Source organism: Macrobrachium nipponense, chromosome 36 (genome assembly GCF_015104395.2).
Source record: "Macrobrachium nipponense isolate FS-2020 chromosome 36, ASM1510439v2, whole genome shotgun sequence".
Lineage (NCBI taxonomy): Eukaryota > Metazoa > Arthropoda > Malacostraca > Decapoda > Palaemonidae > Macrobrachium > Macrobrachium nipponense.
The window spans coordinates 31,954,636-31,964,635 of record NC_087220.1 but is presented as its reverse complement, the minus strand read 5'-3'; the positions used below and the strand labels follow the sequence as shown (position 1 = coordinate 31,964,635).

The 10,000-nt window shown below is 39.0% G+C and overlaps 1 protein-coding gene across 1 annotated transcript in view; it reads left to right on the top strand.

Moving 5' to 3' along the window:
- LOC135203552 (uncharacterized) overlaps positions 1 to 10,000 on the top strand; it is a 490,768-nt gene that overhangs the window by 44,462 nt on the left and 436,306 nt on the right. The window lies entirely within an intron of this gene.

Here is a 10,000-nt window from a genome sequence, read left to right as displayed (position 1 = left end):
AAATGTTGGTTCCAACCTCCCACAGCTAAAGACCCCCAAACACTGCAGCAGTAACTGATCATGATACAGAGCCAGGGATTTGCTATTGCCTTGGGGTTTGACACGAACCCCCTGCGACATCCGGGTGGCATGCCACGACACTAACCACTCTACCGGCAGACCAGCATGTCAAGTAACTTTCAGGTGTAGGGCTTACAGTACTCCTTCTGCTATTACGCTTGGTTTGGGAGTCAAAATTTACTGAAGGCTAATGTGGACTGGACATTTCAAATACTCTGTAATTTTGGCTACTGCAGCTGTAATACAATACATACATACATACATACACACACACACACAATATATATATATATATGTATTTATGTATATATACATATATATACATATGTGTGTGTGTCATGGTAATTGCTTTATAGCAAAGAAAGATAAGTTTCAAGAAAGGAAAATGCATTTTCTTCAAGTAGGTCTGCAGCAAGGAGGCATTCGCGCACGTTTTGGAAGTGCCTGTTCTCATGATTGTTCTAGAATCGCCAGGCGTGATGTGGAACGCAACAGGCGCCGACGTGTCGTGAGAAACGCCGCGATTTCTGATGCAAGATTCCTTCGAGATCCTTCTAAGACGTTCCTGTTATCTCGGGAGCCTGTGACGTTCGCTGGTAGGCCCCGCCCCCAGATTGCCGTATAAATACGACTGACGAAGTAGTAGAGATCAGAGATCAGCAGCAGAGATCATCAGTTAGAGACCAGCAGAGAGCAGAGGTCATCAGAGAGAGATAAGAGAAGAAGGAATAGACGAAGGATCAGAGAGAAAAAGGCGCTCGAGAGTTTAATCGGAGTCTGGTCAAGTCGTCGTCAGGGAGTGGACGACCGTGATATTTCTACGCTGAGCAAGCATTCAGAGAAGAAACGTTCTACAAGAGGTTTCGATGAGTTCCTGCCCTTCAAGTATCAAGAATAGACTTTGTTTTTTGCACTACGGAGTCAAGAAGACGTCGGAAGTATAGTTCTCCTTTGTGAAGCCGTCGCTTCGAGGATTGATTTCCCACAGGTGCTAAACTTGCTAGCAAGTATTTTCATTACCCAGTTCATGCAGTGTAAGATTTTACTTTTGTTATGTAAACAGGAGAAACCATTCTGCATTTATCTTTGTTAGTAAGCTTGCAAATAGACCTTTGTTCTGTTTGTGTATCTTTCTGTATTCGTATCCCCAGTTTCAACTGTTGGTGTTGAATTCTTTTGTTTATTTAATACCGAACCTGAGGCGGACCTCTCGTTGTCCGAGACAGTGTGCTATTTTCTTCTCTTTTTTTTATTAGGGTCTTCTATTCTGTGGGAAATGTCGGGGTTTGTGTTATATGATTTTAAACTAATAATATTAATAATAATAATAATAATTAACTAATAATAATAATAATAATAATAATATATTTTGGAAGAACCCCCCGCTTTTAAAATAATTCAGCTTAATAAAATGGCCGAATTAAGCGAATTAATCTTATATAAAATTAATTCACAGAATTCTGCGATTTTATTCAACAGAATATTAATAATAATAATAATAATAATAACAATAATAATAATAATAATAATAAGTGTTCCTTCGACTGTACATAACACACACACACACATATATACATATATATATATATATATAAATATATATATATATATATATATATATATATACAAGGATCTCACAAAGAAATACTAACAACTACAAAGCAACAAACGCAGGTGTTGCTTTGTAGTTGTTAGTATTTCTTTGTGAGATCCTTGTGTATATATATATATATATATATATATATATATATATATATATATATATATATATATATATACACAAGAAAAAAAAATCCCAGCACCAACCTCATAAGGAATTCACGACATTCCAGACGGATTCGGGAATCTGGAAGTCGTCCAGTCGCCCAGACGGAATAATTCGGAATGAGAGCAAAGAACAGAATATGCAGCTTACTAGGCCCAAGGCGAAGCGCTGGGACCTACGAGGTCATTCAGCGGTGAAACGGATATTGACAGTGAGAAGGTTAGAGAGGTGTAACAGGAGGAAAACCTTTATCAGTTGCTATATGAAACAATTGTTAGAGAGGGTGGAAAGTAAGATGGAAGAAAGAGAATTTGAACGGATGTACAGTAAAAGAAACGAAAGGGGTATACTTTGAAAAATCATAAGAGGAAATAACATCACCATGAATTCTCCAACAGTTGATTTGTTCCTTGTTTTTTATTACGACCCTAATTCTATTCTCCTTGCATTTTTAATACATTTTTTTTTTTTATCTATTTATCAATTCATTAATTCATGTTTTTTCATAAGTGCGATTTCTCCTTTTTTTATTTTTCTCTTCTTCCTCTTATTTCTTCGTAATATTTTTTGGAAGCTTCAAGAATTCCAAGTCAGTGGCCCCTTTGGTGGGCTTGTTCCGTATGAATTGGCTTCATCTTCTGAATAAATAATAATAATAATAATAATAATAATAATAATAATAATAATATAAATAATAATAATAATAATAATAATCCAGGCTTTATCAAAAAATAAAGGCTATTTCAGCAGCGTTTATTTTGTATAAAAGTTTCTATAAACACGGCTGAGATAGCCATTATTTTCAATAAAACCTGTAATAATGAAGGTCTTCCTCCAGCAAATAATAATAATAATAATAAATAATAATAATAATAATAATAGGAACACTACGCCAAGATCCCTGGAAAGGAACCTGGAAAAACTATAGAGGCCGAAGTAGCTCCAGGACTCATGCTTAGAAACAGCGCACATAGCGAGAAAAGTAGTGACGGACTCCTAAGGAGGAAGGATGCAACCCGGAACCTGCCCACTGCCCCCACACTATAAGTACCACCCAGTCGAATAGGATGACTGTGATAGAAAAAAGTAATGTAAAGTAATAATAATAATAATAATAATAATAATAATAATAATAATAATAATAATAATAATAATGTGATAAGATGGAGTCTTTCCCACGCAAGGCCTGGTTGGTCTTGCTTATAATATTCTTTTGTCTGCTTTGGGAGAAAGAGAGAATTTGGAACTCTTGGCCCATGTGGGCGTCTACTCTCCATTTCTCTCTTCCCTCTTTCGCTCTTTATTTTTGTTCTTCTTTATTTCCCTTTTCCCAACTAACAGAAAAACTCTTCTCTCTCTCTTTGTAATGATGTTCGTTTCCTGTTTTATTTGGGGTGAAACGAATAACATCCCTTTTTTTTAACACGAAAAAAAACTCTCTTTTTTTCAAGCCTTTGTTTTTTTAAAACTTTTCCTCGGTAATATAATCCAACGCAATGGTAGGTTTTTCGAGAGTAGAAAAAAAGTTGAAAAAAAAAGGTTTTTCTGCAATAGAAATGTTGTAAGGAATAGCTTGTTTTAGAATAGAAAACATTTATAAAAAATGCTTTTTTACTAGAACAGAAAACAAGTAGTAGCAAAAATAGTTTTTTCTGGAAGGTAGAAAAAATATTGCAAAAAATAACTTCTAGAATATAAATATTGATAAAAATGTTTTTCTAGAATCTAAAATAAGTTATGAAAAATAGGTTTTTCTAGAAAGGAAAAATGTTGTGACAAATAGTTTTTTTTCTAGAATAGGAAAATGAGTAACAATAGGTTTTTCTAGAAAAGAAAAAATAAAAAATAGATTTTTCTAGAAAATAAAAATTGTGAGTTAAGTTTTTTTATAGAAAACAAATAGCTTTTTCTTAAATAGAAAAGTTGTAACATATATATGTTTTATAGCAAATAAGTTATAAGAAATCTAAAAAAAATTGCATTTTCAAGAATAGAAATAAGTAAAAAAAATCCTATGTCGATGGACTAGAGGCCACCCACTTATTTTTTTCACTTTTTTTATTATTCCAGAAAAAGCTATACCACTGCGTTGAATCCAGTACTTACTCTACACAGCCCTAATGTCATATTGTGGAACAAATCAGGAGTTTTAAGAATCCTATACTATATAAAATAGCAACAATATTAACTTAATATTATGTAAACATATGGAAACAGCGTGCCACAATTACTAATAAGTATTCAGTAACTGCCTCCAATAACGTGGCGAAATGCTGGTACAGATAGAACTCATTATTTCTCATTAAATGCTACAGCTTGTAAAATTTGTAATTTTTGTCGGAAATTTAAAGTTGATTTAAACAAGTGGTGTTGTAATTGTAGCATGGCACTGAACTTCTAAAATGGCTAGAGGGCTGCATATTGGTACGTTGATCATCCACCCTCCAATCATCAAGCACACCAAATTGCAGCCCTCTAGCCTCGGTAGTTTATATATTATTTAAGGTTAAATTTAGCCATGATTATGCGTCTGGCACCGCTGTAGGTACTGATAAAACAGGCCACAACCTGGCAGTGGCTGAGAGTTTCGTACAGGATTATATGCTGTACAGAAAACTCTACCGCATTTTCTATTTTTTTTTTTTCATTTTTTTTTAAGTTATGACATATTTCTATGGAACTTTACAGTTAATTTGTTCATCTCTTATCCCAAGCGAGGGTCGAACGGCGCCAGGATTGACGAAGACTACTGACAAGACAATCGCGTCCCCTTAGCGCCTATAAAGGTGCTCTGAGCTCAAGGCATGAAAAATTGAAGCCAGCCAAGTTAGTAAAGTACTTGTTAAGACCATTTTCCCGCTCGTTACAGCCTCTTAGAGCTTAAGTTAATTTGCACAGCGAGTTCTGAGGTTGCGTTCATTCGAGCAAAGTTAAGCGGCAACTTTTCGTTTTTTTTTTTTTTCCCCAACTCATGGTTCGCGGGCTCAGTGTAATGCCCTGGATGTTTTTATTTCTTCTTCTTCTTCTTCTTCTTCTTTAGTATTCATTCTTATTAATACTGTATGGGGCTGTCTGACAATATAAGATATGTTCCACAGACTCTTCAATTCTTAATGTTATGTGCAAAATTAAACAGAACAAAACAAAACAAAACAACAGAGGAAATCAAATGAGCATCTTTGATGTTTGAAAGCGAAGATAGAGCGTACATCCCCGTGTCTATCTCCTCATATATTACATACATATATATATATATATTTTAATTCTGACTGCATTGCAGAGCCATGATTAAGCAGGGCTGGCATAAGTTAAAAATGCACGTTTGATTTATATTTTTTGTTAATTTCGTATATGCATATATGTATGTGTGTGTTTTTTGTGTATATACATAATTATATGAAATTTAACCAAAATATTAATCAAACTTGCATTTTTAACTTTATACCAGCTCTCTATTTTATCACTGATCTGTAATGCAGTCCATTTCAATGTGATTACTTCAAGGCGATAATAGATAAATAAATAAATAAATATATAAATAAAAGCTTTTGCATAATCATGAGTCAACGCAGTGTGACGCTTTCCAGATGTTGCCCAAAAGGGAATTGTATATAGAAAATAAATGCACGTCGAATTCACTGCAACATAAATTTCGTCAAGGCACTTATTGCCATAATGGCCGAAAAGAGAGTTTAGCACTTATACTGTTTTCCCTTTTCAATGTCAGCTCCACCAGAACTATAGCCGCGTCTACGTAAGAATTTATGGCCGGATGAATTTTGAATTAAATGCGGGGAAGAAGCGCCCCCCAAAAAAAAAAACCCGCCCTGCTCTCCCCTCCCCCGCGCTCTACGATTACAAATGGCAATGCCCACACACGGCACCGGTGCAATTTTTCTAACTCTCCTGTTGCGGCAGATGAACGCCAGTTTTAGCCACAAAACTGGTGTAGCAGTCCCTTCCCCACCTCCCCCCCCCCCCCCCCCACCTCTCTCTCTCTCTCTCTTCTCTCTCTGTTTAGAAAAACAAAAAGAACACCGGTCGCGAGTATGTCTGCATCACCGCTTTGTTTAGAAGAGACATATTTGTCCCTGAGAATAAAAGTACGAATACATTATTCCTCATGTATAGCATGGAATGTTGAATTTAGGCCAAAGGCCAAGCACTGGGACCTATGAAGTCATTCAGCGTTTAAAGGGAAATTGGCAGTGAAAGGTTTGAAAGGTGTAACAGGAGGAAAACCTCACATTGTTTTAGAGGGTGGAAAGTCAGACGGAAGAAAGAGAATATGAATGGAGGTATAGTAAAAAGGAATGAAAGAGGTTGCAGCTAGGGGCCTAAGGAAGGAAGGCACGCTGCAAAGAACGTTCAGTAATGCCTACAGTGCACTGCATGCGGTGCACTGACGACACTAACCCCCTATGGGGATCCTCATGTATATATATAAAATCTTAGGGAAAGCATCCCTTAATAAAACGAACAAGTTAATGTTTTGAAAGATAGAATAAATGATAGATTGTGAGTACCAATTATTTTGAAAATTCCATTAACATTATTAAATAGTAAGCTCACCTGGGTTGGACAAACTGGTTTGCAAGGGGTGATACATGTCTCCCCTACCCTACCGATCTCCTACATACCCTGACCCCCTGGGGTGGACAAACAGGTTTGCAAGGGGTGAGTGAATGTCTCCCTACCCTCCCAATCAATTACCTACCCCGAGCCACCTAGTGTGGACAAACAGGTTTGCCAGGAGGGGGTGGATACCTCCCCTACCTACACTGCTCCACCAGGGGTGAACAAACAGGTTTGCAGGGAGTGGGTGGATACCTCCCCTACCTACATTGCTCCACCAGGGGTGAACAAACAGGTTTGCAGAGAGTGGGGGAATATCTCCATACCCTCCTGATTCCCTACCTACACTGCCTCACCCGGGGTGAATAAACAGGTTTGCAGGGGGTGAGTGGATGTCTCTCCTACCCTCCTGTTCCCTTACCTTCCATTCCCCACCTAGGCCGGACAAACTGGCTTGCAGGGGTTGGGTGGCTGTCATGTCTTTACTGTTACCTGGGGGAGGACAAAGCAGATCCTGTCAGATTTTATTATTAAATAAGTCTTAGGGGCGCTGGTTGAGTGGATGAAGTCACCTGGTGATGCTGCATCTACGGTCTCAGCCCACCAACAAAACAATTCTTTTGAATAAAACCTGACTACTAAAGGAACTTGAAAGACACTGCTTCATTTCAACAAAAAATTTCTTTTCACTCTATCCGGAAAGAGGAAAAGTGACTTCCTCATCTTGGCACCCAACGAAAGACCATGAGAGCTGCATACAGTCAAGGGAACTAGACTGCAGCTATTTCTTTCCAGGATCTGAAGCTTTTAAAAGACGCGTCTATGTCTTTCTTCGAACGTGTGAAACCGAATTTTACCTCTTTTAATTTTGTTTATTATTTTTGGCATTTGAATGACCCTCCCTCCTTCAAGCCATCCGTAGATAAACACGTACAGCTGGCCCTCTTCCCATCAGCCCCTAATTCCGAATTAAACAAAAGCACGCAGGACAGGGGGAGGGATGACGCTTTGGATTAAAATGTCACGGGCGGCGAAAATTTGACAGGAATACCGAGTGGATGTGAGCACAGGTACCCGAATTAAAAAAAAAAAAAAAAAATAATAATGAATCCGGACACGTCGAATATTGCTAATTGCAGAGTGACTGCCAGAATATTATTCTGACGATATCATCTGAGTTCGGCCGCATGATTTTTCATTTGCTGCCGCGCTCACACACACACACACACACACACACACTCACAGTTCATTAATGGCTGTCTGCTCTGGGACCGTCGAGATTATTCACTCAAATGGTCGGACACTATAGTAGATTCACATCAACCGTGCATTTGATGTCTAGGCCAGTCCCTTACGACGCCCCTGATTGGCTGTTGATAAGCCAATTACAGAGCTGGAAACTCTCCTCAGTCTCTCTCGAGAGTTCACATAGGCAGGTTGTATGTTTCACCTCTCCTGAAAGACCTGTGATTGGCTTATCAACAGCCAATCAGGAGCGTCGTAAGGGACTGGCCTAGACGTCAGATGCACGGTGGTGGTGGTGCACTGGTAAGGTTCTCGCCTACCAGTCGAGAGGACGTGGCTTCAAATCCAGCCGGTCACTGGTGGCTTGTGAATATGGAATAGGGAATTTAGGCCAAAGGCCAAGCACTGGGAACTATGAGGCCATTCAGCTCTGAAATGGAAACTAATAGTAAATAGGTTTGAAAGGTATAACAGGAGAAAAACCTCAAAGCAGTTGCAACTATGAAGCAATTGTCAGGAGAGGGTGGAAAGTAAGATGGACGAAAGAGAATATGAAAGGAGGTACAGTAAAAGGAACGAAAGTGGTTGAAGCTAGGGATCGAAGGCACGCCGCAATGAACCTTAAGTCATGCCTAGGATGACTTTAAATGAACTATTCAACCCTTATTCCTGCTTCAGCAGTCACAGGCAGGATGAGGAACCTCTTTCCCTGCTCAGATCTCAAGCCAGACACATCTGGAGGCGATGATTATGAAATTTCATATCTTACACAATGCATCATTTTGCTATGAAATCCTATGATATGTATATGCATAGATACACATCCAATGTAGCACGAGGGAACACGTAATTGGGAATATCCTTAAATCCACGGTAGAAAAGTGAGTAAAACAGGGTACTTGGAACAAGTGTTTTCGTAGTATATTCTGCATTTTCAAGTTCTTTTATATTCAGTGTGAACTTGAAGATGTAGAATATACTACGAAAGTACTTGTTCCAAGTCCCTGTTTCACTTACCTTTCTACCGTGGATTTAAGAATATATATACACCTATATATGTATATATGTGTGTGTGTGTGTGTGCTTCCAAATGCGCACGTCTACACATTTCTTTCCTGAAACCTAAACAAACCAGAAACGAAAGATTAGAGGCGACTGAGATGAAACGCGAGGGGAAGTAAAATGATTCTACAAGTGACTTCCCCTTCACTTCTTCAACGTTTCAAGTTCGAAAGCTAGTTAAAAAAGGGCCGTGTGACAGGAGACACGAGCAGCAGCAGACGCATAATATACTTCCCTCAATCGATCCTACTGGACACTTCAGCAGAGCGGCAGAACCACCTCTTGTGTTCCGGCGTTCATGAAAACACTCTCGAGCACTCTGCTAAAACACGAAACCCAAGAGCTTTTTTTGATCCCTGGGGGGCTCCCTCATCCCTTTCCCTCCCCTACCTCCCCCCCACAAGTGGGGGCTTTCCCCAACCTCACCCCCGAAAAGACCAACCCCATAAACCTAAGCCCCCCAATGCCCACCCCCACCCCCGCCGCGACACCATGTCCCCAGCAGCCTGCCAGCCAGCCATCCGCCACTAATAGAAATTAATTACCAGAGACTTTGACTTGTAGAGAGTTCTTCAACTTCTTTTTCAAACTTCCACACAGGAATTCGTAGTACGCTCTTGGTCCTCCGTTTTGGACCCTCTCTTCTTGTCCCTCTCTCTCTCTTCTCTCTCTCTCCAAAATCTCTCTCTATCTCTCTCTCTCTCTCTCTCTCCACTGTTTTTGTTGGCTTTTATTCCTGATTTTAAAGTGACAATGTCGACTATTCTCAAGCAATATTTCGTCTCCTTGTGGATCAGAAAGCAGACTTCATGTGTCCATATGCTTGTGTCTTGAATTCGATATCTTGTTCTTTATATCCTCGTCTGTCGTCTGTCATTGGAAAAAGATGCAAAGTCCCATCTGCTTTGTGTCTTTTCATTCGAATCATCTTGTTCTTTTTATATCCTTTCTGCCCTCCCTGTCACTGAAAAGGATGAAAAGATTCCCGATCTGCTTATGTGTCCTTCCATTCGGACATCTTTTGTCCTTGTTCTATCCTTCTGTCTCTGTCATTGAAAAGATGAAAGTCCCTCTGCTTGTGTCTTTCATTCGACATCTTGTTCTTTTTATATCCTTCTGTCCCTGTCACTGAAAAGATGAAAGTCCCTCTGCTTGTGTCTTTCATTCGACATCTTGTTCTTTTTATATCCTTTCTGTTCTCTATTCTCTGCTTGTCTTTCATTCGACATTTTGTCTTTTTATATCCTTCTGTCTCTGTCACTGAAAAGATGGAAGTCCCTTTACTTGTGTATT